The sequence below is a fragment of the Myotis davidii genome, unplaced genomic scaffold, assembly GCF_000327345.1.
Source record: "Myotis davidii unplaced genomic scaffold, ASM32734v1 scaffold102, whole genome shotgun sequence".
In the NCBI taxonomy this organism is placed as follows: domain Eukaryota; kingdom Metazoa; phylum Chordata; class Mammalia; order Chiroptera; family Vespertilionidae; genus Myotis; species Myotis davidii.
Genome location: NW_006293778.1, coordinates 224,658 through 236,940, shown reverse-complemented (window position 1 = coordinate 236,940; position 12,283 = coordinate 224,658). Strand labels below are relative to the sequence as shown.

At 44.8% G+C, this 12,283-nt stretch overlaps 2 long non-coding RNA genes across 3 annotated transcripts in view; one reads left to right on the top strand and one right to left on the bottom strand.

Moving 5' to 3' along the window:
* LOC107183695 overlaps positions 1-4,769 on the top strand; it is an 11,734-nt gene extending 6,965 nt beyond the window's left edge. The window contains exon 3 of one of the 2 annotated variants that reach the window (XR_001514492.1): positions 4,682-4,769. This is a non-coding gene — a long non-coding RNA (uncharacterized LOC107183695). The remainder of the gene's footprint in view (positions 1-4,681) is intronic. The other variant, XR_001514493.1, reaches the window with a different exon arrangement.
* Positions 2,752-4,696, bottom strand: LOC107183696. Its single transcript, XR_001514495.1, has 2 exons — positions 4,240-4,696; positions 2,752-3,411 (listed from the first exon to the last, which is right to left on the bottom strand). It is a non-coding gene; the product is annotated as an uncharacterized LOC107183696 (long non-coding RNA).
* Positions 4,770-12,283: the final 7,514 nt, after the last annotated feature.

Below are 12,283 nucleotides of genomic sequence, written 5' to 3'. Positions count from 1 at the left end.
AGTAACTCTTACCATTTGCAACGGCATGGATGGAACTGGAGAGCATTATGCTAAGTGAAATAAGCCAGTCAATGAAGGAAAAATACCACATGATCTCACTCATTCATGGATAATAGAGACCATTATAAACTTTTGAACAATAATAGATACAGAGGCAGAGCTGCCTCAAACAGATGGTCAAACTGCAACGGGAAGGCCGGGGAGGGTTGGGGGGCAGGAGGTAGTGGGGTAAGAGATCAATCGAAGGACTTGTATGCATGCATATAAGCATAACCAATGGACATAAGACACTGGGGGATAGGGGAGGCTAGGGGACTGTCAAGGGCGTGGGCGGGAAATGGACATATGTAATACCCTTTGTAATACTTTAAGCAATAAAAACCCAGTGATCATAGCATAGGTGATGTAATCCAAAGGGAAGACTAGAGGAGGAGGACTAGGACTATCAGAAAAAAAAATAACGAAGTCATTTAATTATTCCTTTCTGGCTTCAGGCTCCTCCTTATTGGGGAAATAAAGTATTATCATGACGCCTGCCCCTCTGAATAGCCCTGTATTCTCTGTACGGAAATTTTAGTTCTCTTATTCTAGTCTGAACAGTTTCATAGGAATTGTGGTCTCATATTAAAAGTCTAATATTCGAAGTACCTCATGATGAAGATTTCTAGGCAATTACAGTACGAGTCCATTCTACTATTTTGTACTTTTAACCTTTCTTGTCCCATGGTAGGATAATTCTTGGGTCTTTCCCAAGGTTGGCAAAGGAAAGACAGAAAATTACCTGTAATTCTTTATGCTAGCTACATCAGTTTCCACATTCTAGAAATTCCTTTTCCTAGCTTGTTTTGGAGATCTATTGCACCCCATTAAACAAATGTGCCCCTGCTAAAACCAGCCCAGGAGCCAAATGGGCATGTTCAAAGAAATCAAAAATCATTGAGAATTCACTGGAAAGCTTGTGTTTCGACTTGGTAGGTTGTCTTAGTAAATCCACTGTACTGGTGCTGAAAAGCATAAATGGTTGCTATGTAGTAGTGATGCTTATCCTATCTGCCTCCGTGGGAAGGGAACAACCTGAAGTTGAATTTATAACTCATTTTTTTAAGTGTGGAAAATTAAGGATGCTCTTAGTTGTTATATCACTTATTAATTCAAATTTGAGGGAGTTCCAATAGTATGACTCTTCTAGAAAAGACAAAATTGTACTCAGTAACTGTCTTGGGTGTTTTGTGACTATGACTTGAGCTATAAAATGTTAGCTTATGCCATGATTAGGGCCATTTGGGGGTTATGCCTCCACAAAGAATAAGTTAGTTCTTGATTCAGTGTTAGTCCAAACACTTTAAATTCCAACTTGGCATGGATGTGGGCAAGGGGAAATGGGATACATTACCATTTCTCACTGCTGGCCACCTGAGATCTGCTGTGCGCTCAGCAACAAAATCCCCACGGACATAAGCTAAGTGTTTACTTTTCCTCACGAGTTACACGTGGGGGTGGATTTCTGTTCACTGGTGTGGAAAACTAAAGGCAGAAATGCTGAATGAACAAACACACAGACAAGCCCTGAGCCTTTACCTAGGATACTGGTTGCATGGGGATTATAGAGTACTGTTATATTTTAAAGACATTATGCTAAAAATCATTAAAATTTTCCATTAATGAGCTTGATTATGCAGATTTTGAAATAAAGAAGTTGAAATGTAAAGTAGGCCTCATAGAGGTCAACCATTTGCTTTTCTAAGCTTGGCCTTCTGTATTCATTCTTGAGCACAGTTGTTGGTGGACAGGGCTGCTTGCTCTTTTAGACACAGTTCTTGTTCTGTGCTTGCCCACTTAAGGAGCAAACTTTTCCGTTGCCCACTCTAGCAACAGTCACTAACATGGGTGTGTTTACTGTACAGCGGGCACGTGCGGAATGCCTGACACATGTACTGACCCTTTACCTCTCACAACAACCTATGAGGGAGAAATCATCTCGCCCATTTTGCAGAAGAAGAAACTGAAGTCCCGAGACTTGGGGTTCACCACATAACCTCATAAATTCCAGCTGAGGCCCTGGTCCCACCCTGAGCTCCTCCCCTGCCCTTCCTTCCCAGCCCTGGCAAGGCTGCCCTTCCAGGAGCTCCCATCAGGATGGGAGGGCAGGGGAGCAGGTGGGGCAGGGCCAAGAGAAGCGGCCCAAGAAGGCAAAGAACCTGCTTCACTGTGTGAAGTTTGGAGTCACTTATGTTTTGCTTCCTCCCGCCTGCATCTTGTCCGAGCTTGTTCTCACTTCCTTTGTAACATACCCCCTTCCTGATCCTCCATCTCAGCTTTCCTAAATAACATTGCTTCACTAGATAAGGGGCAAGCTGTCCTCCACTGTGTAACAGGATTTCCCCCAGAAAGAGAAATGGTCCACGTGGGGATGGGAACCTGAAGTGGCAAATGCTGCTGAGACAGAGAGAGAACTGGGAGAGGAGAGAGGAGAGAAAGGGATACAGTAATCAAGGCTGTCCCAAGAGGAAATTTATCTACATAACCTTATGTGCAGTCGCTCTCCCTCCCTTCCCCCACCAGTTCATTCAGTTATTAACAAGCAAAGTGAAAACTGCTTTTAAATCTATGATTGCTTTATTTTTTTCTTTTATTTTTCTCTACAATTGCATCATATATTACAATCCTTCCATTCTTTCTGTAGGTCCCATGGATTAGTACTCATATTATTTGGTCCCAGTACAAAATATACAGGGTTTTGGGGGGGGGGGGTTGCCTCAGTATAAAATGCTATTTGCCCATCAAACCACAAAGAGTAATAACTTATAGCTGGTATTTTGATAAAAACCCACTGGCATTTGCTCACAAATAAGCTCATTCATTGTTAGAGAACAAATACATCTGTTCCTTGGCTCTACCCACTCTATTAGATACTCCGTGTACGTGCAAATGCTCACACAAGTCTATAGTCCAGGCCCCCGTGTCAGACTGCGCTCAAAAAACCATATAGAACTATACCCTACCCCCAAAGTGACATTCACACAAAATAAAACCTTCACGTAGTCTCATACACAGATTTAAAAAAAAAAAAAACCCACATAAATAAACGTTCTCTGAATAAGTCAAGGGATTGGTTCGAGGATATGGAGCTTCTATTGGGAGGAGGGGAGAGGGCGTGGATGAGAGATGAGGATTAAAAGAGTGGCCCAGAACACCGGCCCTGGTGCCCATGTATACACACCACACAGGGAAGCGGGCAGCAGTCTGGGAGGACTTCCTGCAGCAGCCTGTGTTCCCAAGGAAGCCCCTGAAAGGAAAAAACAGCAGAAGGCTTCCTGGTTCAGTACAAAGTACCGTTTCTTCTATTGGGAGAAAGTACACAAAGGTTCTGAAATACAGTGGAAATAGAGAACAGTGATGATGGTAACTTGACTAAAATGAGGATAGCAGATGGCACAATGGCTGCTTTAAAGGAAGAAAGGTAAGAATTTGATTTGCAGAACAGAAGGGAGCCACAGAAACTATTAGAAAAGAACTTTGTAACACCAAGGTGATGGCTTCAAGATGAGAGGAGCTGTGATCTGCATGTCAGAGTTAGGAGGGATAGATAAGGCAGAGAAAGGGTGGAGAGAAGCAGACTTACGGGGAAATTCAGTAAATAGGGTGAGTCTTATTAGCCGTGAGAAGAGATGACCAAGACCTAAAACCAAGAGAACACGGGAGTAAACATCATACCAGGGTTGATAGCTGATCCGCTTAGCGCCTAACACAACTGAAGCGGATGGACACAAGCTTATTGCTGAACGTTCATGCAAGGCCTGAGCTGAGAGCGATGGGCTGGAATCCTGACCTCCTTCCTGCCGGCCACAGGATCTGGGCAAGTGACCCACCTTCTCTACACCGCAGGCCGTTCCTGCCTGGAAGGGTGCAGTGAGGACTGACTGCAATAACAATCATGTGCGCGAAGGGCTGAGCTCGGCAATCCTCGGGCTGGGTGGACGCCATCACCCTCATGCCACCTCGGCTGCAGAAAGAGCCTCTCACTGGTGAGCTGGCAGAGGCGCCTTCATGCTGAGCCCCATCATCGTGGCTGCGGAAGGACCTGCTGTATTTCACGTCTCTGTTAATACAGCATCGCCCCTTCACATAATGCACCATCTCTGGCTGCCTCCTCCTGTGCTGCCCACCAGCCACTCCACCCACAGTCCTTTGGCTGGGCTTTCCTCCCCACACCTGCTCCCTGGTGGTCTCGTCCACGACCTTTGTCCCTGACTTATTTTTCTATAGATTCTGAGCTCCACACATGAATGTCTTCACTTACATGTGTCACACAAGCCCTGAGCTTGACACGTCTAAAATGCATGAACCAAACACGTGTTTGTGAAACGCTGACTGGATGGAACTTGACTGTCCCAAGGGCCAGAATCCTCTTCTTCTCACCAGCGGGCCCAGCCCAGGGCGTTGCGTGTCAGTAACAGTTGGCACTGTGTGGCTGTGTAAATTGTCTGTGGATCTGTTTCCTATTCTCTTGAGAGGCCTCAGACCTCCTGAGGGGGGAGCCCACATCCACTCATCTCCAGTTCCCACGAAGGATCCCCCACGGGCTCTGCACAGAGTGGATCCACATGTATTGACCATTGGTTGAGTTGAATGAGTGCTGAACGCTCCCCACATCCATCACATATTCAAACTTTCTTTCCAGGAAGCCTGTCCGCAGGACAATGGCCCCAGTGTGCTCCTCCCTGATGCCAGCAGGCCCCAGAGCTGACACTGAGGCATTCACTCCCCCACAGTCTTGCCTCTGCTCCTGTGGTTTGGCACATTCCGCATCCTCCCTCCATTCCCCTCCCTCCATCCCGGGGCTTGGCCGCTGGATGAAGCCACATGAGGTACACCTGGAGCGGGAAGGTGCAGGGAGCCGAGGACACAGAGGCACTCACCGCAGGCCATTCTCAGAACCCACTGTCTTCCTTTCTCTTCTCCTCTGCACGGGGCAGGGGCCTGCTGCACCCATCATCTCCTCCATCACACACAGGACCTCTCTCTGTGCCCATCTAACCTCAGCAGGGGCCCCGCAGGGACAGGGGCAGCCTCTGAGAGGCAGGTCCTGGAGGCTGGGACCCTCCTTGGTCCAGTAGAGCTGTGCTGTGGATGGGGCGGCCTCGCTGGGGGAGGGATGGGGAGAGAGGACTGGGGTGGAGTGAGGTGGCACAGTCTCCCTCCAGGCTGCAAATGCCCAGACAGCCCCAGTGGCAGTGGCCTGGGCCCACTCCCTGACAGTGGTTCTGCCAGCATTTCTCTCCCCGTTGGAGTGTGCAGGAGGCAGCCAATCAATGATTCTCTCTCATTATTGATGTTTCTATTCTCTTTTTCCCTTCCTCTCTGAAGTCAATAAAAATAAATAAAAGACAATTACTACCATCCTTGCTACAGCTCTCTGAACTGCGTAAAACGATTTGGGTCCTGTGATGGGGCGGAACCAAGAAAAGAAAATTACAGGAGGTGCCCAGAAAATAGTTACTGACTATGATAAGGAGACTGCAGGCCTGGCTCAGATGCAACCATTTGTGTTCAGAATTTTACACTTAAGTTTGGTTGTGCTGATATTTTAAGGACAATTGGAATAGAAATCTCTATTTTTCTTATTAATAATTTCTAAGTGCTCATTGCCTGCATCAGTTGTTCAGCTTAGCAATTACTAAGTTAACAATTACTAATTTTATAGTTAGTAATTACTAAGCTGGTTAACAATTGCTAAGTGCTTATTGCCTCCTTTACAGAGCATATGTGACTCAAATCCTACTCAAACCAATTTCAAAGGCAGTTGTAAGCCTGCCTGGGATTCATAGTAAGCATTTTCCTTAAGTGGACTGTTGGTTGAGTATTAGAAATATTTTTCCACATTGAGAATTTTCTTACCCTAAAACTTCGTAAAAGCCAATCACTAAAGCCCTTGTGACATGCAGGGGATGTGAAATAGTCCCCTGCATAAATCCTGGTTGGTAAGTGGTCGCCAAACTCATTAGTCAACAGAGCCAAGTATCAACAGTACAATGATTGAAATTTCTTTTGAGAGCCAAATTTTTTAAACTTAATCTATATAGGTAGGTGCATTGTTATTAACTTAATCTTTACTCATCATTGACCTCTCAGCCAGCAAATTTAACCATAGTCTAGTCATTAACTGAATAAGTCTGAATCCTAATTTCAGTGGTATGCTGGCAAATGTTTAAAAACCTGACTCTCGCCCTGACCAGTTTGGCTCAGTGGATAGAGCATCGGCCTGTGGACTGAAGGGTCCCAGGTTTGATTCCAGTCAAGGGCATGTACCTTGGTTGCAGGCACATCCCCAGGGAGGGGTGTGAAGGAAGCAGCTGGCCGATGTTTCTCTCTCATCGATGTTTCTAACTCTCTATCCCTCTCCCTTCCTCTCTGTAAAAAATTAATAAAATATATATTTTTTTAAAAAACCTGACTCTCAAGGGACAGAGAGAAAGGGGGGATGACATAGTATTTGCTGATCCTTTAGTATAAATACTCCCACCGTGGCCACTTTAAAGCCGACAAGGTGAAGACATTTAAGGAAGTGGAGCTGGGAAGAAGCGTGAGCTATTGGCTTCCTGACATGGTCCTCTGGACTCCACTGCTTCCTCTTCGGTGAAATGGGAATGATGGTGAGTACATCTTGCTCCCGGAATTGTTATTTCTGACCTACTTTGATCATTCATTCTTTCAATAGCATTTGTGGAGAATCAATATGAGTCAAAGGCCAGGTACTGGGGATGAAAGAGCTCACTGTTAAGGGAGCTGTGACTCAAACAAAATAATACACATTAACCAAAAAAGCCCACCTTTTTTATTCTTAAAATGCAACACGAATGCAAATTAACTTGAATTAAGTTTAATAGGATGGGTGTACAAAGGACTTCGGGTCCTCTGTCCACAATGGCTGCACATATAAGCTTGTTGTGTCATTATTTAGTATAATGAGATATTGAAGAACATGTATCTAGCAGTGGTTCTCAACCTTCCTATTGTCGCGACCCTTTAATACAGTTCCTCATGTTGTGGTGATCCCCCAACCATAAAATTATTTTCGTTGCTACTTCATAACTGTAATTTTGCTACTGTAATGAATCGTAACGTAAATATCTGATATGCAGGATGTATTTTCATTGTTTGCGACCCACAAGTTGAGAACCGCTGACTAGAGAAACTTCAATACTAATTTCTTTATATCCCATCCACTTCCAAAAAGCATTTGAAGTAGTTTATTGTGTTTTTTAAAAAAGAAATATAAGACCAAGTCCAATGATCACAAAAATAGAAACTGAGACACAAAAGGAGAAAGGAAGGAACAGATAGCAGAGGAGCTACTGAGAAGAATTCTCAACTGTTAGCCTCCTAAGAACTAAGGGAAGTGTTTATAGTTCTCAGATTTTAAGGCAATTCTTTAAAAAAAAATCACACAATGATTTCAACATGATCATTGGATGGATCTACCGTGTTTTGTATTGTTACCGTATACAGTTCTGGGAATTTATTAATGTAATTATAGAACACCTACTTGAAACATAAGAAGGATGTAAATCTAAGATCATGTTTCCCTAAGTCTGAGCCCTCAGGACCTAGTCTGTGCTTAATGAAACAGGCGCTTGGAGAGACACCTGCCCTGCTGGCCAAATCGACCTCCTACACCTTCCCCTGGGCTCCTGCATCTAGTCTGCACGGTAGCCTGGGAGGACAGCATCTCCTCCATCCGGTCTCCCCCTGCCCTCATGCTCCCCCTGCAGACCCTGTCCCAGCAGCCGGGTTCCCACAAGGCCCTGTGTAGCCAGGACTCCTACACATGGAATCCTTCCTGTCTCTATGGCCAAGTCCTCACCTCTTAGGACGGTTCAGATTTTCCTTCTCTGAGACCTCTCCAGCCAGGTTGATGGTCCTTGCTGTCCTGTTGCATGTTTCAGTTACACATTAACTATTTAGTTAATTGAGATTGTAAATGAATAGAAAGTCTTATAACCTGTTTCATTTTTTTAACCCTGTCTTTTAAAAAGTATTTTTATTGATTTTTAGAAAGAGGAAAGGGAGAGAGAGAAACACCGATGTGAGAGCTAAACATCCATGGACTACCTCCTGCACTCCCCCTACTGGGGATTGAGCCCATAACCCAGGCATGTGCCCTGACTAGGAATTGAACAAACAACCCCTTGGTCCACTGGACAACATGCAACCAACCGAGCCATACGGCCAGGGCTGTTTCATTTCTTATGGAAATGAAAAGCAAAGCGCACCCTGGCTGGTTTGGCTCAGTGGGTAGAGCATCAGCCTGCGGACTGAAGGGTCCCAGGTTCAATTCCGGTTGGGGGCATATGCCCGGGTTGTGGGCTCGATCCCCAGTGCGGGAGGCAGCTGTTCAATGATTCTCTCTCATCATTGATGTTTCTCCTCCCTTTCTCTCTGAAATCAGTAAAAATACATTTTTTTTAAAAAAAGAAAAGCAAGGTGCTATTAGACCAAAGATCACCTTGTAACATTTTTTAGAATAGAAATATATAGAGAGAATAATTATAGAGCAAGGAAGAGTAGCGAAGAGGATCTAGTCCAGCTCTTTTACACATAAAGAAACAGACCCTGAGGAAGGAAGTGACTTGCTCGAGACTATCCAGCGTTTAGTTGTAGAAATCGACTTGGAACTGTAGTCTGTTGTCCCAGTATTTTTATAACACCCCACTATTTTCGTTTTGGCTTTTCTTTCATAGCCAGCAAGTAAGATTTGAGATATTCACCAATAGAACTATTAACCACCACAGAACTTACAAGTACCCGGAGAACATACATCTCTGATCCCTCCTTCACACCGTTCCCCTCCCCTGGGACACACATACACTCTTGTTCCCCTCGCTTGCTTTTTCCAAAACTCTGTTCAAACTTCAGTCACTAAATATTTCCAGTGTCTTTCCCCACCCTGGGCTAAATTAGATGTCCCTCCAGTTTATGTCAAGTCTTGTGTAAAAAGCACTATTACCTTCTCACTCTCTATTGTACTATATTTTTTTTGTTATCTTGTCTATTATTATGAATTCACGAAAGCCTGGGAGTGTATCTGGTTCATTTTTCTATCCAACTACCTATAATTATGCCTGGCTCCTAGCGGGAAGTCAATAAATATTTGGTGAATGCGTTAATTATTTTGACAGGGAAACAAGACCAAAGCTGTGGTTCTGGTTTTGGCTGAATGCATGAGAGGTTTACCGAAGGGTGGAATTGGAACTGAACTCTGGAGCATGATTAGAATATGAGAGATGTGGAAAACAGTGACATAACACTGGTCTGGCTCAGGGGTTGCCAAACTTTTTCTGGAAAGGGCCAGACAGCTGGTAGGTGCTGAATTCAGGGGCCCAGGGCTGACTTATTTGGGTCCTTGATCAGACTGGGAAGAAAGGAACCTCTTTGCTTCTGGTGATTGTAATCTCAGCTTCTCCATCCCACAGCTTCTGCTTTTCATTTCTGGACCAGGCTTTGTGCTGATTCACTTATTCAGATGTTTCCTGCTTCTTTGTGCAAGAAGCATATAGCTCTGTCACAATAGCCATCACAGCCAGGAATGAACACCTGGGCACCCCAAAGAGGTCTCTTTCTGGAAGCTAGCTTCCCTAGATTCTCTCTCAGCCAGATTCTTCCTTTGGCCCATGTGGTCACATGTGAAATTCACATATCAGAGCTCTTACCTACGAACTGTCCATGCAACAAAATGATAGCTTTTTTTTTCCTAACAAAATTGGAAAAACAACCTCTAGTCTCCCTGTGCAGAATGAATAAGTTCCTAGCACAGCACCTGGCTCAGGCCGGCTTCCACTCATTACTAATTGGTACCGTCAACTGTTCCGGTAAGAGGAAAACATCTGGGTTCATGCCTTCAGACAGGGAAATGGTGAGCTCCATTTATGTGCAAGAGAGGGTCCTTAAAAAGTTGTGCATAAATTCTTTACCTGTCTTTTCTGAACAAAAAATTAGATGGAACCAAAGCAAAGATAGTGTCCTCAATTTAAATCTGTGTGGGAAGAGCTGCCACTGAACTAGTGGGATCTAGAGTGGTCCCATCCCGCCGCCTAGTGGACAGCAAGAGAAAAAGCCAAATTTAGAGCAACAGTAATGATGGTCAGGATTTGGTTTTCGTAGTCAGTGATTCGTGGAAAATGTTTTCTAGTCAGCATAAATTAATTTCAAATTCCCCATTATAATTGCTAGTTAAAAGATTTCATTATATTTGTAAAGCAAAAAGACAATGCTAGTATTTAAACACCAAGCCCCGAAACTGAATTTCCTAAATCACATAGCGATGATGAAGGTCGGCTGAGGGGAGGGGGAATGCTCCCCAGGTCATAGGAGCATGAATTTGCATGGTCCACATTCCCGGTCACATGGTCCTTCTCTGTCAACACACTCTGTGTTTATTCTGGCCGTGGACAAGGACCGCTCCCGACAGTCCTTGTTGGACACTGTCTGGGACCAGAGTCATTCCGTTCATTTTCCAAGAATCCAACTCTCCTTTGTAGCCTGGTTGGATACTTGGGTGCATTCCTCCTTCGGTGACCCTAACAGAAACCAAATACCGAGGTTGCTGAACCCAGGTTTGTTCTGACCCCATCGGTCATACACCTGGCGCTGTTCCTGCTGCCTACACTAAAAGCAGTTATGGTGGGTAGTCATGTCCCGGACTGGTACCTTCCCTGACAAAGATCAACTTTGAACTTAACTGAGCCTGTTGTCTTTTTGCATCTATGATAACACACCTTTGGAATGTCAGGGTAACCTCCCTTTTTCTGGGCCTCTCAGGGCACAACCAATGCACCAGACCACAAATTCCCTCACTGTTACTGTTATCGTGTTAATTGTTGACTGTAAATTATTCTGTACCCACCTATGTAAAAGAAGCATTTTACTTCTTATCCAATCCCAGAGGTTCCCCCGCCCCCCCTCCCCCACTTTGCTTTCTCCTGCCTCTGTAACCTATCCCCAATGGATTCCATGTAACCCGCTCACATCTCCTCTTTTGCTTGTAATGTATAAAACAAGGTGAGAAACTGCCACTCTCTGGAACATTATCTCAGTCAGTTGAGATTCTGCTTCCTGGCTATTGTCGACAGTTTGGCTCAAATAAACTCACAAAAATTCTTTATAGGTTTGAATGTTTCCGACATTAACATTCTTCCTCTGGGTGTTTCTGAGAATTTCCCTTTTTTTGTCTAGAATGAAAACAACAGCAGCCCAATCTTCCCCCAAGTTAAGTAATGGCAGCGCACCTGAAGTACCCAGAGTTGCTCGTAGGTCCTCCAGCGAATGTCATAATTACTACTATAACCACTATGTGCCCACTTTGAGTTTCCAGGCACTCTACATTACACACATTTTTGCAAGTTCTCACACCAACCCTGCAGAATAGAAGCCATCATCCCCATTAGAGACAAGGAGCTGGTGCTCAGAGAAGTGGCTTACCAAGATCGCACAGTCGTGAGCGCTTGGCAAAGTAGAACTGCTCTCAGGTCTGATTCCAAACCCCTGCTCCTCCCACCGGGCAGTGGGGGTCTCACCTGTTCAGTCACGTGCCCTTGGGGGAGACACCTAGGGGAACAAGCAGAGCATCTGCAGTTGGTCTCAGAAGAAACTCTTGTCCGGCCGGCCGGTGTGGGTCAGTGGTTGAGCGTCAGCCTATGAACCAGGAGGTCACAGTTCGATTGCCGGTCAGGGCACATGTCCAGGTTGCGGGGTTCATTCCCAATAGGGGGTGAGCAGGAGGCAGCCGATCTCTCTCATCATTGATGTTTCCATCTCTCTCTCCCTCTTCCTTCCTCTCTCTGAAATCAATAAAGACATTTTTTTTAAAAATAAAAAACTCTCCTTCAAAAGGTCTTTCAAGGTGATTATGGGTAACCCACCCCCTAACACAGCCCCTTTCCTCCTCTATCTCCCAGAGTAGGGGAGAATAGTATAGAACAGAACAGAATAAAATAGTAGAATAGAATATATAAAGACATCACATACTGTGAGGGTAATTTGGCCCATAAACATGTTTTGTTTTGTTTTAATATATATTGTTGAAAGTAGTAAACTTGTGTTTTAATTTTATGAATGTATTTATGTGGGTACACTGTGTTGAGATGTAAAATTTGCATCTCTCTTTGGTTGCACTCTAAGGAGTATGGAAAATTCTGCTCTAGACCACACTGGGGGCCCTATGAGGCCCCAGGTGTCCCTCACCCTCACCTGTGACACCATGAGCCGAGGAAGCCAGGGGCGCTGA